The sequence below is a fragment of the Theropithecus gelada genome, chromosome 9 (assembly GCF_003255815.1).
Source record: "Theropithecus gelada isolate Dixy chromosome 9, Tgel_1.0, whole genome shotgun sequence".
Classification (NCBI taxonomy): domain Eukaryota; kingdom Metazoa; phylum Chordata; class Mammalia; order Primates; family Cercopithecidae; genus Theropithecus; species Theropithecus gelada.
This window is the reverse complement of record NC_037677.1, coordinates 38,940,289-38,954,735: the sequence shown is the minus strand read 5'-3', so window position 1 is coordinate 38,954,735 and position 14,447 is coordinate 38,940,289. Positions and strand designations below refer to the sequence as shown.

At 46.0% G+C, this 14,447-nt stretch overlaps 1 non-coding gene across 1 annotated transcript; it reads right to left on the bottom strand.

Moving 5' to 3' along the window:
- Positions 1-14,026: 14,026 nt before the first annotated feature.
- Positions 14,027-14,088, bottom strand: LOC112632262. Its single transcript, XR_003121327.1, has one exon. It is a non-coding gene; the product is annotated as a U7 small nuclear RNA (small nuclear RNA).
- Between the last annotated feature and the right edge of the window lie 359 nt (positions 14,089-14,447).

The window sequence follows — 14,447 nt, the reverse complement described above, 5'->3', positions numbered from 1 at the left end:
ATCCCAGCTACTCAGGAGGCCGAGGCAGGAGAGTCGCTTGAACCTGGGAGACAGAGGTTGCAGTGAGCCGAGATTGCACCATTGCACTCCAGTCCGGGCGACAGAGCAAGACTTCATCTCAAAAAAAAAAAAAGGCGAAGGAGATCCACTGAATTTCTATTTAAACGGGAAAAAAGGGGCCGGGCACAGTGGCTCACGCCTGTAATCTCAGCACTTCGGCAGGCTGAGGCGGGCAGACCACGAGGTCAGGAGTTCAAGACCAGCCTGGCCAATATGGTGAAACTCCGTCCACTAAAAATACAAAATTAGCTGGGCATGGTGGCGCATGCCTGCAATCCCAGCTACTTGGGAGGCTGAGGCAGGAGAATTGGTTGAACCAGGACCCAGGAGGCGGAGGCTGCAGTGAGCCGAGATTGTGCCACTGCACTCCAGCCTGGGCTACAGAGTGAGACTCCATCTCAAAAAAAAAGGGGGCGGGGGTGGGGGAGTGGGGGGGCAGGTGTGATGGCTCATGCCTGTAATCCCAGCACTTTGGGAGGCTGAGGTGGGCAGATCATGAGGTCTGCAGATCGAGACCATGCTGGCTAACACAGTGAAACCCCGTTTCTACTGAAAATACAAAAAACTAGCTCCACATGCTGGCTGGCACCTGTAGTCCCAGCTACTCGGGAGGCTGAGGCAGGAGAATGGTGTGAACCTGGGAGGCAGAGCTTGCAGTGAGCTGAGATCACGCCACTGCACTCCAGCCTGGGCAGCAGAGCAAGACTCCATCTCAAAAAAAAAAGGAAAAAAAGGTATGTCAAAAACAAAAATTATAAATGGGCTTATCTTACTATATATTACTGTTTATTATGAACTCCTCTAATAAAAATAAAAATACTCCAGTGAAAAGAAAAAGTCCCAAAACAGAGTTAAATAGTGTCCTATGCCGGGCGTGGTGGCTCATGCCTCTAGTCCCAGCACTTTGGGAGGCCGAAACAGGCAGATCATCTGAGGTCAGGAGTTCCAGACCAGCCTGGCCAACATGGTAAAACCCTGTATCTACTAATAATAGGAAAAAATTAGCCAGGCACGGCTACTCGGGAGGCTGAGGCAGGAGAATTGCTTGAACCAGGGAGGCAGAGGTTTCAGTGAGCCAAGATCATGCCATTGCACTCCAGTCTGGGGGAACAAGAAGGAAACTGTCTCAAAAAAAAAAAAAGTGTCCTAATATATGGTCAAGTCCCAAAGGATGATCAACTTTTTTTTTTTTTTTTTGAGACAGAGTCTCGCTTTGTTATACAGACTGGAGTGCAGTGGCACAAACATGGCTCACTGCAACCTCTACCTCCCAGACTCAAGTGATCCTCCCGCCTCAGCCTCCCAAAGTGCTAGGATTACAGGCATGAGCCACTGCACCTACCCAGCCAATGATCAACTTATTAAATATGGTTGACATATTTAATATTTAATTATAAATGATTATAAATTATAAATCCTTTATAAATTATAACAGAATAAGTTGGAAGGCTCCCTAGGAAACATACTCCAGGAAAAGGACACATTTGGTACAAAGACAAAGGTGGTGTTATGACTAGTACATCCAGCAAGAAGGTAAGTCGAGCTGAAGCATAGTGATCAAGAGGCTGAGAAGGAAGTGAAGTCAGAGATGTAATGGACCACATAACCCACTGGTGGAATTTTGGCTTTTACTCAGTAAAAAACGTAGATGTTGGGCAGAGGATTGCTGTTTAGCAACCTGACTCATCCTACACAGGCACTCTAAATGCTAAGCCAGAGGCCAAGGTCTGAGCAGCAACAAGACTGCTCTGCAACGGTTGCTGTAATCCAGGCAAAAGATGTCATGGAGAGGATTGCAAAAGGTCAGACTCTGTGGATATATTCCGGATGTATGCCCCAGAGGTTTTTCTGACAAATAAGATGTGTAAGACAAGAAAAAAACAGGTCAAAAATAATTCCAAGGGGTCTGCTATCAAACAAGAAGGCGAAGGAATGCCCCAGAGGTTGTGGGTTTGGGAGAGAAAATCCAAGAGGCCAGTTTTAATCATGTTGAGCTTGGGTCTATGAAATACTCAAGCAGAGATGTGGAGTGGACAGTTAATTATATGCATCCAAAGTGTAAGAAGAAATCTGAGCTGGAGAGATTACCAGGAGGGATCAGGCCCCAGAGAGTACTGCTGACAAGACACTGCCAAGGGAGAGGCCTCGGCCAGACAAAGTACAAGTGATAACAAAAGGAGGCAGCCAAATGCCAAGGTAAATAGGGGCAGGTCCCCAGTGCAACCTCCAAGCCAAAGATAGTTTAAAGCCTGAAAGCCAAGATACAAGTTAAATCCTCAGACCAGACTGAGAACTTGTCTTCCTCTTTGGCATGCTTTCCTCTAATCCCCGCTTTTCATCTATTTTATATATAGCTACCCTTTCCTAATTGGGTTTTTTTTTTTTTTTTTTTTTTTTTTTTTTGAGACGGAGTCTCGCTGTCACCCAGGCTGGAGTGCAGTGGCGCGATCTCGGCTCACTGCAAGCTCCACCTCCCGGGTTCACACCATTCTCCTGTCTCAGCCTCCCGAGTAGCTGGGACTACAGGCGCCCGCTACCACGCCCGGATAATTTTTTGTATTTTTAGTAGAGACGGGGTTTCACCGTGTTAGCCAGGTCAGGAGATCTCGTGATCCGCCCACCTCGGCCTCCCAAAGTGCTGGGACTACAGGCGCGAGCCACCGCGCCCGACCTCTCCTAACTGGTTTTCTACACTGGCATGCCCACCATTGAGTGGTGTCTTCACTTTAACGTTTTTTGCATACTCACAAACCAATGAGCCCACACTCTCCATTCTGAGTCCCATAAGAAAGACCCCCGACTCAGTCAGTAGAGGGGGAGACAGCTTGACTTCAGAGAGAGACGATTTGACTTCAGAGAGACAGCTTGACTTCAGAGCAATGGCTTGACTTCAGGCAAAGGGCAACCTGACTTCAGGGAAGGCAACCTACCTTTCCCGTTCCCTTTCCAGTTCCCCTCTCTACTGAGAGCCATTTTCTTTGCTCAATAAAATTATCTGCCTTCACTATCCTTCAATTTGCCTGTGTGACCTCATTCTTCTTGGACACCAGACGAGAGCTCAGGATCCACCGAGTGCGGGTACGTAGAAAGACTGTCACACTGGTCCTTTGTCCTCACCAGAGGAGGGCAGCCACCCCATGCAACGAGGCAAGGGGCCAACTAAGCTGCTAACACACAGCTGTCTGCAGACAGCAAAACTAAGAGAGCACTGTAATACTTCCTCTAGGGTTCTGGGGTTGTGGGCACCCTCACCTTGGCACCGCCATCCATGTGTGCGAGCAAGTGCGGGATCTGGCTAGCCATTCTGGACACGGAGCTTGTTCCTGCCAGTGCCCAGAGCAGCCAGCCAGATCCTGCACTCACTCACGTGCTCCATCCTGCAAGGGGTTGAGCGCGGTGGGCTGACTAAATGGGACAGCCCTGTCACGAGTCCAACAAAGGGGCCAAGAAAAATCCTGCATCGCAATGACCAAGGACTACACATAAACATTCAGTGGCAGGAAGAAAAGGAGGAACCAGCAAACAATGAGAGAAGGAAAGTTAAAAGTTAAGTCTGGCAACATGGTGTAACCCTGTCTCTACAAAAAAAATACAAAAATTAGTGTGGTGGTGCATGCCTGTAGTCCCAACTACTTGAGAGGCTGAGGTGGGAGGATCACTTGAACACCTACATCTGAGCCCGGGATGTCGGGGCTGCAATGAGCTATGATCATGCCACTGTACTCTAGCCTGTGTGACAGTGAGACGCTGTTCAAAAAAGAAAGGAAAAAGTTAAGGCAAAGTACAGTGGCTGTCACCTATAATCCCAACACTTTGGGAGGTCAAGTTAGGAAAAGTGCTTGAGCCCAGGACTTCCACATCAGCCTGGGCAACATGGCAAATCCCATCTCTACAATAAATAGAAAAATTGCCCCAGCGTGCTTGCTTACGCCTGTAATCCCAACACTTTGGAAGGCCGAGGTGGGTGGATCACCTGAGATCGAGAGGTCAAGACCAGCCTGACCAACATGGAGAAACCACATCTCTGCTAAAAATACAAAAAAATTAGCCAGGTGTGGTGGCGCATGCCTGTAATCCCAGCTACTCGGGAGGCTAAGACAGGAGAATCGCTTGAACCCGGGAGGTGGAGATTGCAGTGAGCCAAGATCACACCATTGCACTCCAGCCTAGGCAACAAGAGCGAAACTCTGTCTCTAAATAAATAAATAGAAAAATTAACTGGGCGTGGTGGCATGCACCTGTAGTCCCAGCTACTCAGGAGACTAAAGTGGGAGTATCACCGAAGCCCAGGGAGCTCAAGGCTAAAGTGAGCCGTGATGGCACCACTGCATGCCAGCCTGGGCAACAGAGTAAAACACTGTTCCCCCAACCAAAACAAAATTAAAAGGGGAAGTTAAAAGGGTGTGGTGTCCTGTAAGCCAAGTGAAGAAAATCAACCAGAAGGGAAAAACACAGGCATACCTAAAAGACAATGTGCATTCAGTTCCAGACTACCGCAATAAAGCAAATGTCACTTGAGTCACATGAGTATGTTGGTTTCCCATGCATTTGAACGGTATGTTTTCACTATACTATAGTCTATTAAGTGTGCAATAGCATTATGTCTAGGAAACCAATGTACATGTCCTAATTTTTTTTTTTTTCTTTTGGAAGACAGAGTCTCGCTCTGTTGCCCAGGTTGGAGTGCAGTGGTGTGATCTCAGCTCACTGCAACCTCTGCCTCCTAGGTTCAAGAAATTCTCATGCCTCAGTCTCCCGAGTACCTGGGATTACAGGAGTACACCACCATGCCCACCTAATTTTTCTATTTTTTGGTAGAGACAGGGTTTCACCATTTTGGCCAGGCTGGTCTCAAACCCTTGGCCTCAAGTGATCTGCCCACTTTGGCCTCCCAAAGTGCATGAGCCACTGCATACAGACATATTCTAATTTTAAAATACTCCATGGCCTAAAAATGCAGGCCAGGTACACTGGTTCATGCCTGTAATCCTAGCACTTTGGAAGGCTGAAGTGGGAGGATCATTTGAACCAAGGAGTCAAAGATCAGCCTGGGCAACATAAGAGACCCCATCTCTATTTTTAAAAATAAATAAATAAATGTTGGCCAGGCGCAGTGGCTCACGCCTATAATCCCAGCACTTTAGGAGGCCGAGGCTGGTGGATCACCTGAGGTCAGGAGTTCGAGACCAGCCTGGCCGACATGGTGAAAGCCCGTCTCTATAAAAATACAAAAATTAGCCGGGTGTGGTGCACGCCTGTAGTCCCAGGTGCTCGGAAGGCTGAGGCAGGAAAATCACTTAAACCCAGGAGACAGAGGTCACAGTGAGCCAAGGTCACACCACTGCACTCTAGCCTGGGTGAAAGAGCCAAACTATGTCTCAAAATATAAAGTAAAATAAAATAAATGCTAACAATCATCTGAGCCTATAGTGAATCATAATCTTTTTGCTGGTAGATGGTCTTGCCTCAATGTTGATGACTGCTGACTCATCAGAGTGGTGGTTTGCTGAAGGCTGGGATAGCTGTGCAATTTCTTAAAATAAAATGACAAGTATGCCACACTGATTGACTCTTTTTTTTTTTTTTTTTTGAGACAGAGTTTCACTCTTGTTGCCCAGGCTGGAGTACAATGGCACAATCTCGGCTCACTGCAACCTCTGCCTCCCAGGTTCAAGCGATTATCCTGCCTCAGCCTCCCGAGTAGTTGGGATTACAGGCATGTGCCACCACGCCCGGCTAATTTTTTTTTTTTTTTTTTTTTTTTTTTTTTTTTGAGACGGAGTCTCGCGCTGTGTCACCCAGGCTGGAGTGCAGTGGCGCGATCTCGGCTCACTGCAAGCTCCGCCTCCCAGGTTCAGGCCATTCTCCTGCCTCAGCCTCCGAGTAGCTGGGACTACAGGCGCCCGCCACCACGCCCGGCTAGTTTTTTGTATTTTTAGTAGAGACGGGGTTTCACCATGTTAGCCAGGATGGTCTCGATCTCCTGACCTCGTGATCCGCCCGCCTCGGCCTCCCTAAGTGCTGGGATTACAGGCTTGAGCCACCGCGCCCGGCCCCGGCTAATTTTGTATTTTTAGTAGAGACGGGGTTTCTCCATACTGGTCAGGCTGGTCTCAAACTCCCGACCTCAGGTGATCCACCTGCCTCAGCCTCCAAAAGTGCTGGGGTTACAGACATGAGCCACTGCACTCGGCCAACTCTTCCTTTCATGAAAGATTCCTCTATAGCACAAAATGCTGTTTAATTTTACCCATAGAACATCTTTCAAAATTGGATTCAATCCTCTCAAACCCTGCTGCTGCCTTATTAAGTTTATTTAAGTCTAAATTCTTTGTTGTCATTTTAACAATGTTCACAGCATCTTCACCAGGAATAGATCCAATCACAAGAAACAATTTTCTTCTCTTCTCTCATGCATAAGAAGCAACTCCTCATCTGTTCAAGTTCTACCATAAGATTGCAGCAATTCAGTCACATCTTTGGGCTCCACTTCTAATTCTACTTCTCTTGCTATTTCCACATCTGCAGTGACTTCCTCCACTGAAGACTTGAATCCCTCAAAGTCATCCATAAGGGTTGGATTCAAGTTCTTCCAAATTCCTATTAATGTTGTTATTTGGACCTACTCCCATGAATCATGAATGGTCTTAGTGGCATCTTGAGCAGTGAATCCATTCCAGAAGGTATTCAATTTACTTTGCCCAGATCCATCAGAGGAATCACTATCCATGGCGGCTATAGCCTTACAAATTTCCTTTTTTTTTTTTTTCTGAGATACAGTCTCACTCTGTTGCCCACGCTGGTGTACAGCGGCACAATCTCGGCTCACTGCAACCTCTGCCTCCCAGGTTCAAGTGATTCTCCTGCCCCAGCCTCCCAAGTAGCTGGGATTACAGGTATGCACCACCATGCCCAGCTAATTTTTGTATTTTTAGTAGAAACAGGGTTTCACAATGTTTGCCAAGCTGGTCTCGAACTCCTGACCTGAGGTGATCCACCCGCCTTGGCCTCCCAAAGTGCTGGGATTACAGACATGAGCCACCACGCCTGGCCACACATTTATTTCTTAAATAATAAAAGTTGAAGGTCAGGCGCAGTGGCTCACGCCTGCAATAACAGCACTTTGGGAGGCTAAGGTGGGTGGATCACGAGGTCAGGAGTTTGAGACCAGCCTGGTCAACATGGTGAAACCCTGTCTCTATTAAAAATACAAAAATTAGCCGGGAGTGGTGGCGTGTGCCTGTAGTCCCAGCTACTCAGGAGGCACAGGCAGAAGAATCACTTGAACCTGGGAGGCGGAGGTTGCAGTGAGCTGAGATCATGCCACTGCACTCCAGCCTGGGCGACACTCCATCTCAAAAAAAGAAAAATGAAAAATAAAACTTGAAAGTCAAAATTACTCCTTGGCCAGGCGCAGTGGCTCACGCTTATAATCCTAGCACTTTGGGACGCTGAGGTGGGCAGATCACTTGAGGACAGGAGTTCAAGACCAGCCTGGCCAACATGGTGAAACCATCTCTACTGAAAAAAATACAAAACAATTAGCCGGCAGGCACCTGTAATCTCAGCTACTCAGGAGGCTGAGACAGGAGAATTGCCAAACCTAGGAGGCAGAGGTTGCAGTGAGCCGAGATCATGCCATTGTAATCCAGCCTGGACAACAAGAGCGAAACTCTGTCTCAAAAAAAAAAACAAAAAAAATTACTCTTTGATCCATGGGCTGTAGAATGTATGTGTGCTAGTAAGCATGAAAACAACATTAATTTCATACCTCATAGCTCTTGTGTGACTAGTTGTTGATGAGCAGTAACATTTTGAAGAAATATTTTTTTCAGAACATTAGGACTCAATAATTTGTTTAAAATAATCAGTAAACCAGCTGGGCATGGTGGCTCATGCCTGTAATCCCAGCACTATGGGAGGCCGAAGTGGGTGGATCACGAGGTCAGGAGTTGGAGACCAGCCTGACAAACATGGTGAAACCCCATCTCTACTAATAATACAAAAATTAGCTGGGGGTGGTGGTGTACACCTGTAATCCCAGCTACTCAGGAGGCTGAGGCAGGAGAATCATTTGAACCAGGGAGGCAGAGGTTGCAGTGAGCTGAGATCACGCCACTGTACTCCAGCCTGGGCGACAAAGCAAGACTCCATCTCAAAAAAAAAAAAAAAGAAAAGAAAAAAAAATTCAGCAAACTATGCTATAAACAATATGCCAGCCAGGCACAATGGCTCATGCCTGTAATCCTAGTACTTTGGGAGGCCAGGACGGGTAGATCACCTGAGATCAGGAGTTCAAGACCAGCCTGGCCAACATGATGAAACCCAGTCTCTACTAAAAATACAAAAAATTAGCCGTGCGTGGTAGCACGCACCTGTAATCCCAGCTACCCACGAGGCTGAGACAGAAGAATCACTTGAACCAGGAGGCAGAGGTTTCAGTGAGCTGAGATCGTGCCACTGTACTCCAGCCTGGGTGACACGGTGAGACTCTGTCTCAAAACAAAAAAGAAAAGAAAAGAAAAAAAAGTTTTCCTTTGCATTTACATTTGGGCTGTTTGGCACAAGAGGCCTAATTTGGGCCTGTCTTGGCATTTGATATATGCCTTCCTCATCAAGCTTAATTATTTCTAGCTTCTGAATTTAAGTGGGAGATGTATAACTCTTCCTCTCACTTGAACGCTGAGAGGCCACTGTAGGGTAGTTAACTACCCTAATTTCAATATTGTTGTGTCTCAAGGAATAGGGAGGCAAGAGGAAAGGGAGAAAGAAAGGGGAACAGCCAGTCAGTGAAGCAGTCAGAATACAGGCAACATTTGTTAATTTTAACTGACTTATATACAGTTTAGGGTATCTCAAAACAATTACAATAATAACAGAAATCACGGATCACAGATCACCATAATAGATAATAATAAAAACGTCTGAAATAGTGCCAGAATTACCAAAATGTGACCCAGACACACAACATGAGCACATGCTAAAAAAGAAAAATAGTTGTGAGACTGTGGCTCATGCCTACAGTCCCAGGGCTCTGGGGGACCAAGGTGGGAAGATCACTTGATGCCAACTGTACACAACTGTAGTCCCAGCTACTCAGGAGGCTGAGGCACGAGAATCGCTTGAACCCAGGAGGCCAAGGTTGCAGTGAGCTGAGATCAAGCCACTGCACTCCAGCCTGGTGACAGAGGGAGACTCTGTCTCAAAAATAAATAAATAAATAAATAAATAAATAAATAAATAAATAAATAGTGTCTACAGATTTGCTCAATGCCGAGTTTCCACAAACTTTCAATTGTTAAAAAAACAAAAAAAAAAAGAAAAGAAAAAAGAAAAAAAGCGCAATATCTGCAAAGTACATTAAAGCAAGGGACAATAAAACGAGGTGTGCCTGTAATCAATGATACTAAATGTGGCTAGAAAGCCATGTAAGACGGGCTGGGCATAGTAGCTCAACCCTATAATCCCAGCACTTTGGGAGGCAGAGGTTGCAGTGAGCTGGAATCGCACCACTGCACTCCAGCCTGGGCAACAGAGCAAGACTCTGTCTCAAAAACAAACAAACAAACAAAAAGAAAGAGTAATTCACTAGATAATTAATTTTTTAAAAAGAAAGTCATGTTAAGAGGAAGACTGAAGATTTCACCACTAGAGGTCACTGCTGGGATAGCCTTAAGGACTGGGATAGCCTTAAGGCTTTGAGTTCCCTACAGACCAACCTTGGAGATAAAGAGACAAAAAGCAAAGTAAACTGTGAACAAGTTTTGGTCTGAATGGGGTTATGCGAATTAGTGTGTGTGAGACATAGCTTTGCCCTGGAACAAACACACCTGCCACCCACCTGGGGATGACAAATGACAAGGTAGAAAGAAACAACTTGGACTTGTATCAAGTTCTAAAGTATAATTTCCCTAATATAAAGAAATTAAATCTATAATTTTAAAACTATTCATAAAGAAAAGCCAGGCCGGGCGCGGTGGCTCAAGCCTGTAATCCCAGCACTTTGGGAGGCCGAGACGGGCGGATCACGAGGTCAGGAGATCGAGACCATCCTGGCTAACACGGTGAAACCCCGTCTCTGCTACAAAATACAAAAAAACTAGCCGGGCGAGGTGGCGGGCGCCTGTAGTCCCAGCTACTCGGGAGGCTGAGGCAGGAGAATGGCGTAAACCCGGGAGGCGGAGCTTGCAGTGAGCTGAGATCCGGCCACTGCACTCCAGCCTGGGCGACAGAGCGAGACTCCGTCTCAAAAAAAAAAAAAAAAAAAAGAAAAGCCAGACCCTAGAAAAATTCACTGCTGTAATTTTACAAGCAATAAGGAATAAATAGCACCAAACTTACACAAGCACTTATGGAGAATAAAGAGAAAATACTAAACATATTTTCTGAAACAGGCATAAAATTAATATAAACACCTAACAAAGGCCAGGGGCAGTGGCTCATACCTGTAATCCCAACGTTTTGGGAGGCCAAGGCAGGAGGATCACTTGGGCCCAGGAGTTCAAGACCAGCCTGGGCAACATACCAAAACACCATCTCTAAAAAAAATATAAAAAATTAGCCAGGCATTATGGTACATGCCTGTAGTCCCACCTACTCAGGAGGCTGAGATCAGAGGATTGCTTGAGCCCAGGAGTTCAAGGGAGAGGTGAGTTATGATCATCACACCACTGCACTCCAGCCTGGTAACAGAGCAAGTTACAAACAGAGCAAAAACAAAACAGAGCAAGTTTTGTTTTTTGTCTCAAAAAAACAAAAAGGCTGGGCTGGGCACGTTGGCTCGCACCTGTAATCCCAACACTTTGGGAGGCCGAGGCAGGCAGATCACCTGAGGTCAGGAGTTTGAGACCAGCCTGACAAACATGGTGAAACCCTGTTTCTACTATAAAATACAAAAAGTAGACGGGCGTGATGGCTAACCCCTGTAATCCCAGTTACTCAGGAGGCTGAGGCAGGAGAATCGCTTGAACCGGGGAGGTGGAGGTTGCAGTGAGCAGAGATCGCACGACTGCACTCCAGCCTAGGCGACAACGGTGAAACTCCGTCTCAAAAAATAAATAAATAAATATTAGAAGAGGCCAGGTTTGACAGCTCACGCCTGTTATCCCAGCATTTTGGGAGGCCAAGATGGGCAGATCACTGGAGGACAGGAGTTTAAGACCAGCCAGGCCAACACGGTGAAACTGTGTCTCTCTAAAAATACAAAAATTAGCCAGTCCTGGTGGTGCATGCCTGTAATCTCAGCTACTTGGGAGGCAGAGGCACAAGAATCGCTTGAACCCAGGAGGTGAAGGTTGCAGTAAGCTGAGATAGCGCCACTACACTTCAGACTAGGCAATAGAGTGAGACTCTGTCTCAAAAAAAAAAAAAAAGACTTTTAAGAAAGGAAAATAACAGCCAGGCGTGGTGGCTCATACCTGTAATCTCGACACTTTGGGAGGCTGAGGTGGATGGCATCTGAGGTCAGGAGTTCAAGACTAGCCTGGTCAAGATGGCGAAACCCCGTGTCTACTAAAAATATAAAAAATTAGCTGGGCATGGTGGCAGACGCCTGTAATCTCAGCTACTCAGGAGGCTGAGGTATGAGAATCACTTGAACCAAGGAGGCAGAGGTTGCCATGAGCTGAGATCATGCCACTGCACTCCAGCCTGGGTGACAGAGCAAGACTTGGTCTCAAAAAAAAAAAAAGAAAGAAAACAACAGACTCTTTCAGAAACAAAGACACAAAAATATCTAACAATTTGTCATGGAATATATTTTAAAAGGATAAAACAACAATATAACTTTGTTCCTGGAAAATAGGCTGGTTTAACATTTGAAAATCAAAACATTAACAAAATTAACTCGATCCATAGGTTAATATCAATCAATCCACTGAAAAAGAAGAAAACAATATAATCATCTCAATAATAATTAAATTCATTCTTCTGGTCTATTAGCTAAAAACAAATAATAATAATTAGACGGCCGGACGCAGTGGCTCACGCTTGTAATCCCAGCACTTTGGGAGGCCGAGGCAGGCAGATCATGAGGTCAGGAGATCGAGACCATCCTGGCTAACACGGTGAAACCCCATCTCTACTAAAAATATAAAAATTAGCCAGGCGTGGTGGCGGGCGCCTGTAGTCCCAGCTACTCGGGAGGCTGAGGCAGGAGAATGTTGTGAACACAGGAGGCAGAGCTTGCAGTGAGCCGAGATTGAGCCACTGCACTCCAGCATGGACGACAGAGTGAGACTCTATCTCAGAAAAAAAAAATAATAATAATAATAATAATTAAACTCACAGCCTGAGCAACATGGCAAAACCCTGTCTGTAGAAAAAATAAAAAAATTAGTCAGGCATTGTGCTGTGCACCTGTAGTTCCAGCTACCTGGGAGACTAAAGTCAGAGGATTGCAGTGAGCTGTGATCGCACCACTGCACTCCAGACTGGGTGACAGAGTGAGACCCGACTTAAAAATTTTTCGTAAAAAGTTCAAATTCAGTACCCACTGGATGATAAAAAGTCTCAGCAAACCAAGGGCCAGGTGCAGTGGCTCACTCCTGTAATCCCAGCATTTTGGGAGGCCAAGGTGGGTGGATCACCTGACGTCAGGAGTTCGAGACCAGCCTGGCCAACATGGCGAAACCCCGTCTCTACTAAAAGTGCAAAAATTAGCTGGGTGTAGTAGCATATGCCTATAGTCCCAGCTACTCGGGAGGCTGAGGCAGGAGGGTCACTTGAACCTGGGAGGCAGAGGATGAAGGGAGCCAAGACCATGCCACTGCACTCTAGCCTGGATGACAAAGTGGGACTATGCCTAAAAAAAAAAAAAAAGAAGAAAGAAAAGAGAGAAAGAGAGACAGAGAGAGAGAGAGGAAGAGAGAGAGACTAGATACCTTGGAAACAGCAATAATGAGAGGCAGGAAGAGGAAGAAGACTTCACTGACAAGACAGAAAAGAAATAATTACAGAGGAAGAAATAGATCAGAAACCAACTGAGAAGACATTCTAGGGAGATTAAACATGAACATCAACTGGACAGAATACTCAATTAAGGCAAGCACTAAAGTATCCATGACATTTGGATACCCCTACCAGGCAGAACCAGCAAGCCATGTTGTTCAAAATGAGAAAGGGAAACGTGGAGATACTTGCCAGAAAATACAGCTTTAACCTTGCTGTTGTACAATCTATACATACATTTAAGGAGTTTATCTGAAGGTGATATAATCCATTCTTTCATGCAGCTATCTCAGCTTCTATGCCTGGATCAAGCAGGACCATCAGAAAGAGGTCTATGGGACCAAGGTGCCTCCATCCCTAGAAATGCACTGACTGGAGTACTCCACCCGCACGAAGTACTCAATTACAGGCAGCAGACTGCACTGATTTCTGGTACTCATTGAAAGAATGAAGACTGTCTACTAAGCCATCTACAGGAAAACTGGAAAAAGAATGTTTTTTAGACTTCAATGCCAATAACTCTTTTTTTTTTTTTTTTTTTTTTTAAGGGGCTTTCCAGTGTGAAAGGAAAATAAATCTTGGGGCACCAAAATCACTAAGCTAAAGAGAAAAGTCAAGCTGGGAACTGCTAAGGGCAAGCCTGCCTCTCATTCTATTTAAAGTCACCCCTCTGCTCACTGAGATAAATGCAAAACTGATTGCCTCCTTTGAAGAGGCTAATCAGAAACTCAAAAGAATGCAACTATTTGTCTCTTACCTACCTAAGATCCCGCAAGCCACCTGCCCTCCAAGTTGTCCCACCTTTGCTTCCAGTTGTCCTTCCTTTCCGGACTGAACCAATGTTCATCTTACATATATTGATTGATGTCTCAAGTCTCCCTAAAATGTATGAAACCAAAGTGTGCTCTGCCCACATTGGTGCATGTCTGATCAGGACCTCCTGAGGCTGTCACAGGCGCATGTCCTCAACTTTGGCAAAATAAAGTTTCTAAATTAACTGAGGCCCATCTCAGATATTTTGGGTTCACACTGGCAAAAAGTGGAAAGCCTGCTAGACAAATTCTAAGAGCCGTAACTCTTTTGAGTCTAGTTCTGTTGCCAAGGTTGGAGTGCAGTGGCGGGTTCTCGGCTCACTGCAAGCTCCGCCTCCCGGGTTCACCCCATTCACCTGCCTCAGCCTCCCGAGTAGCTGGGACTACAGGCGCCCACCACCATGCCTGGCTAATTTTTTGTATTTTTAGTAGAGATGGGGTTTCACCGTGTTACCGAGGATGGTCTCCAGCTCCTGACCTCGTGATCCGCCCGCCTCGGCCTCCCAAAGTGCTGGGATTACCGCACCCAGCAAAGAGCTGTAAATCTTAATGTCTCATGAAGAATTCTTTTTTGTTTGTTTGTTTTTTAAATTAAGGCGGAGTCTCCCTCTGTTGCCCACGTTGGAG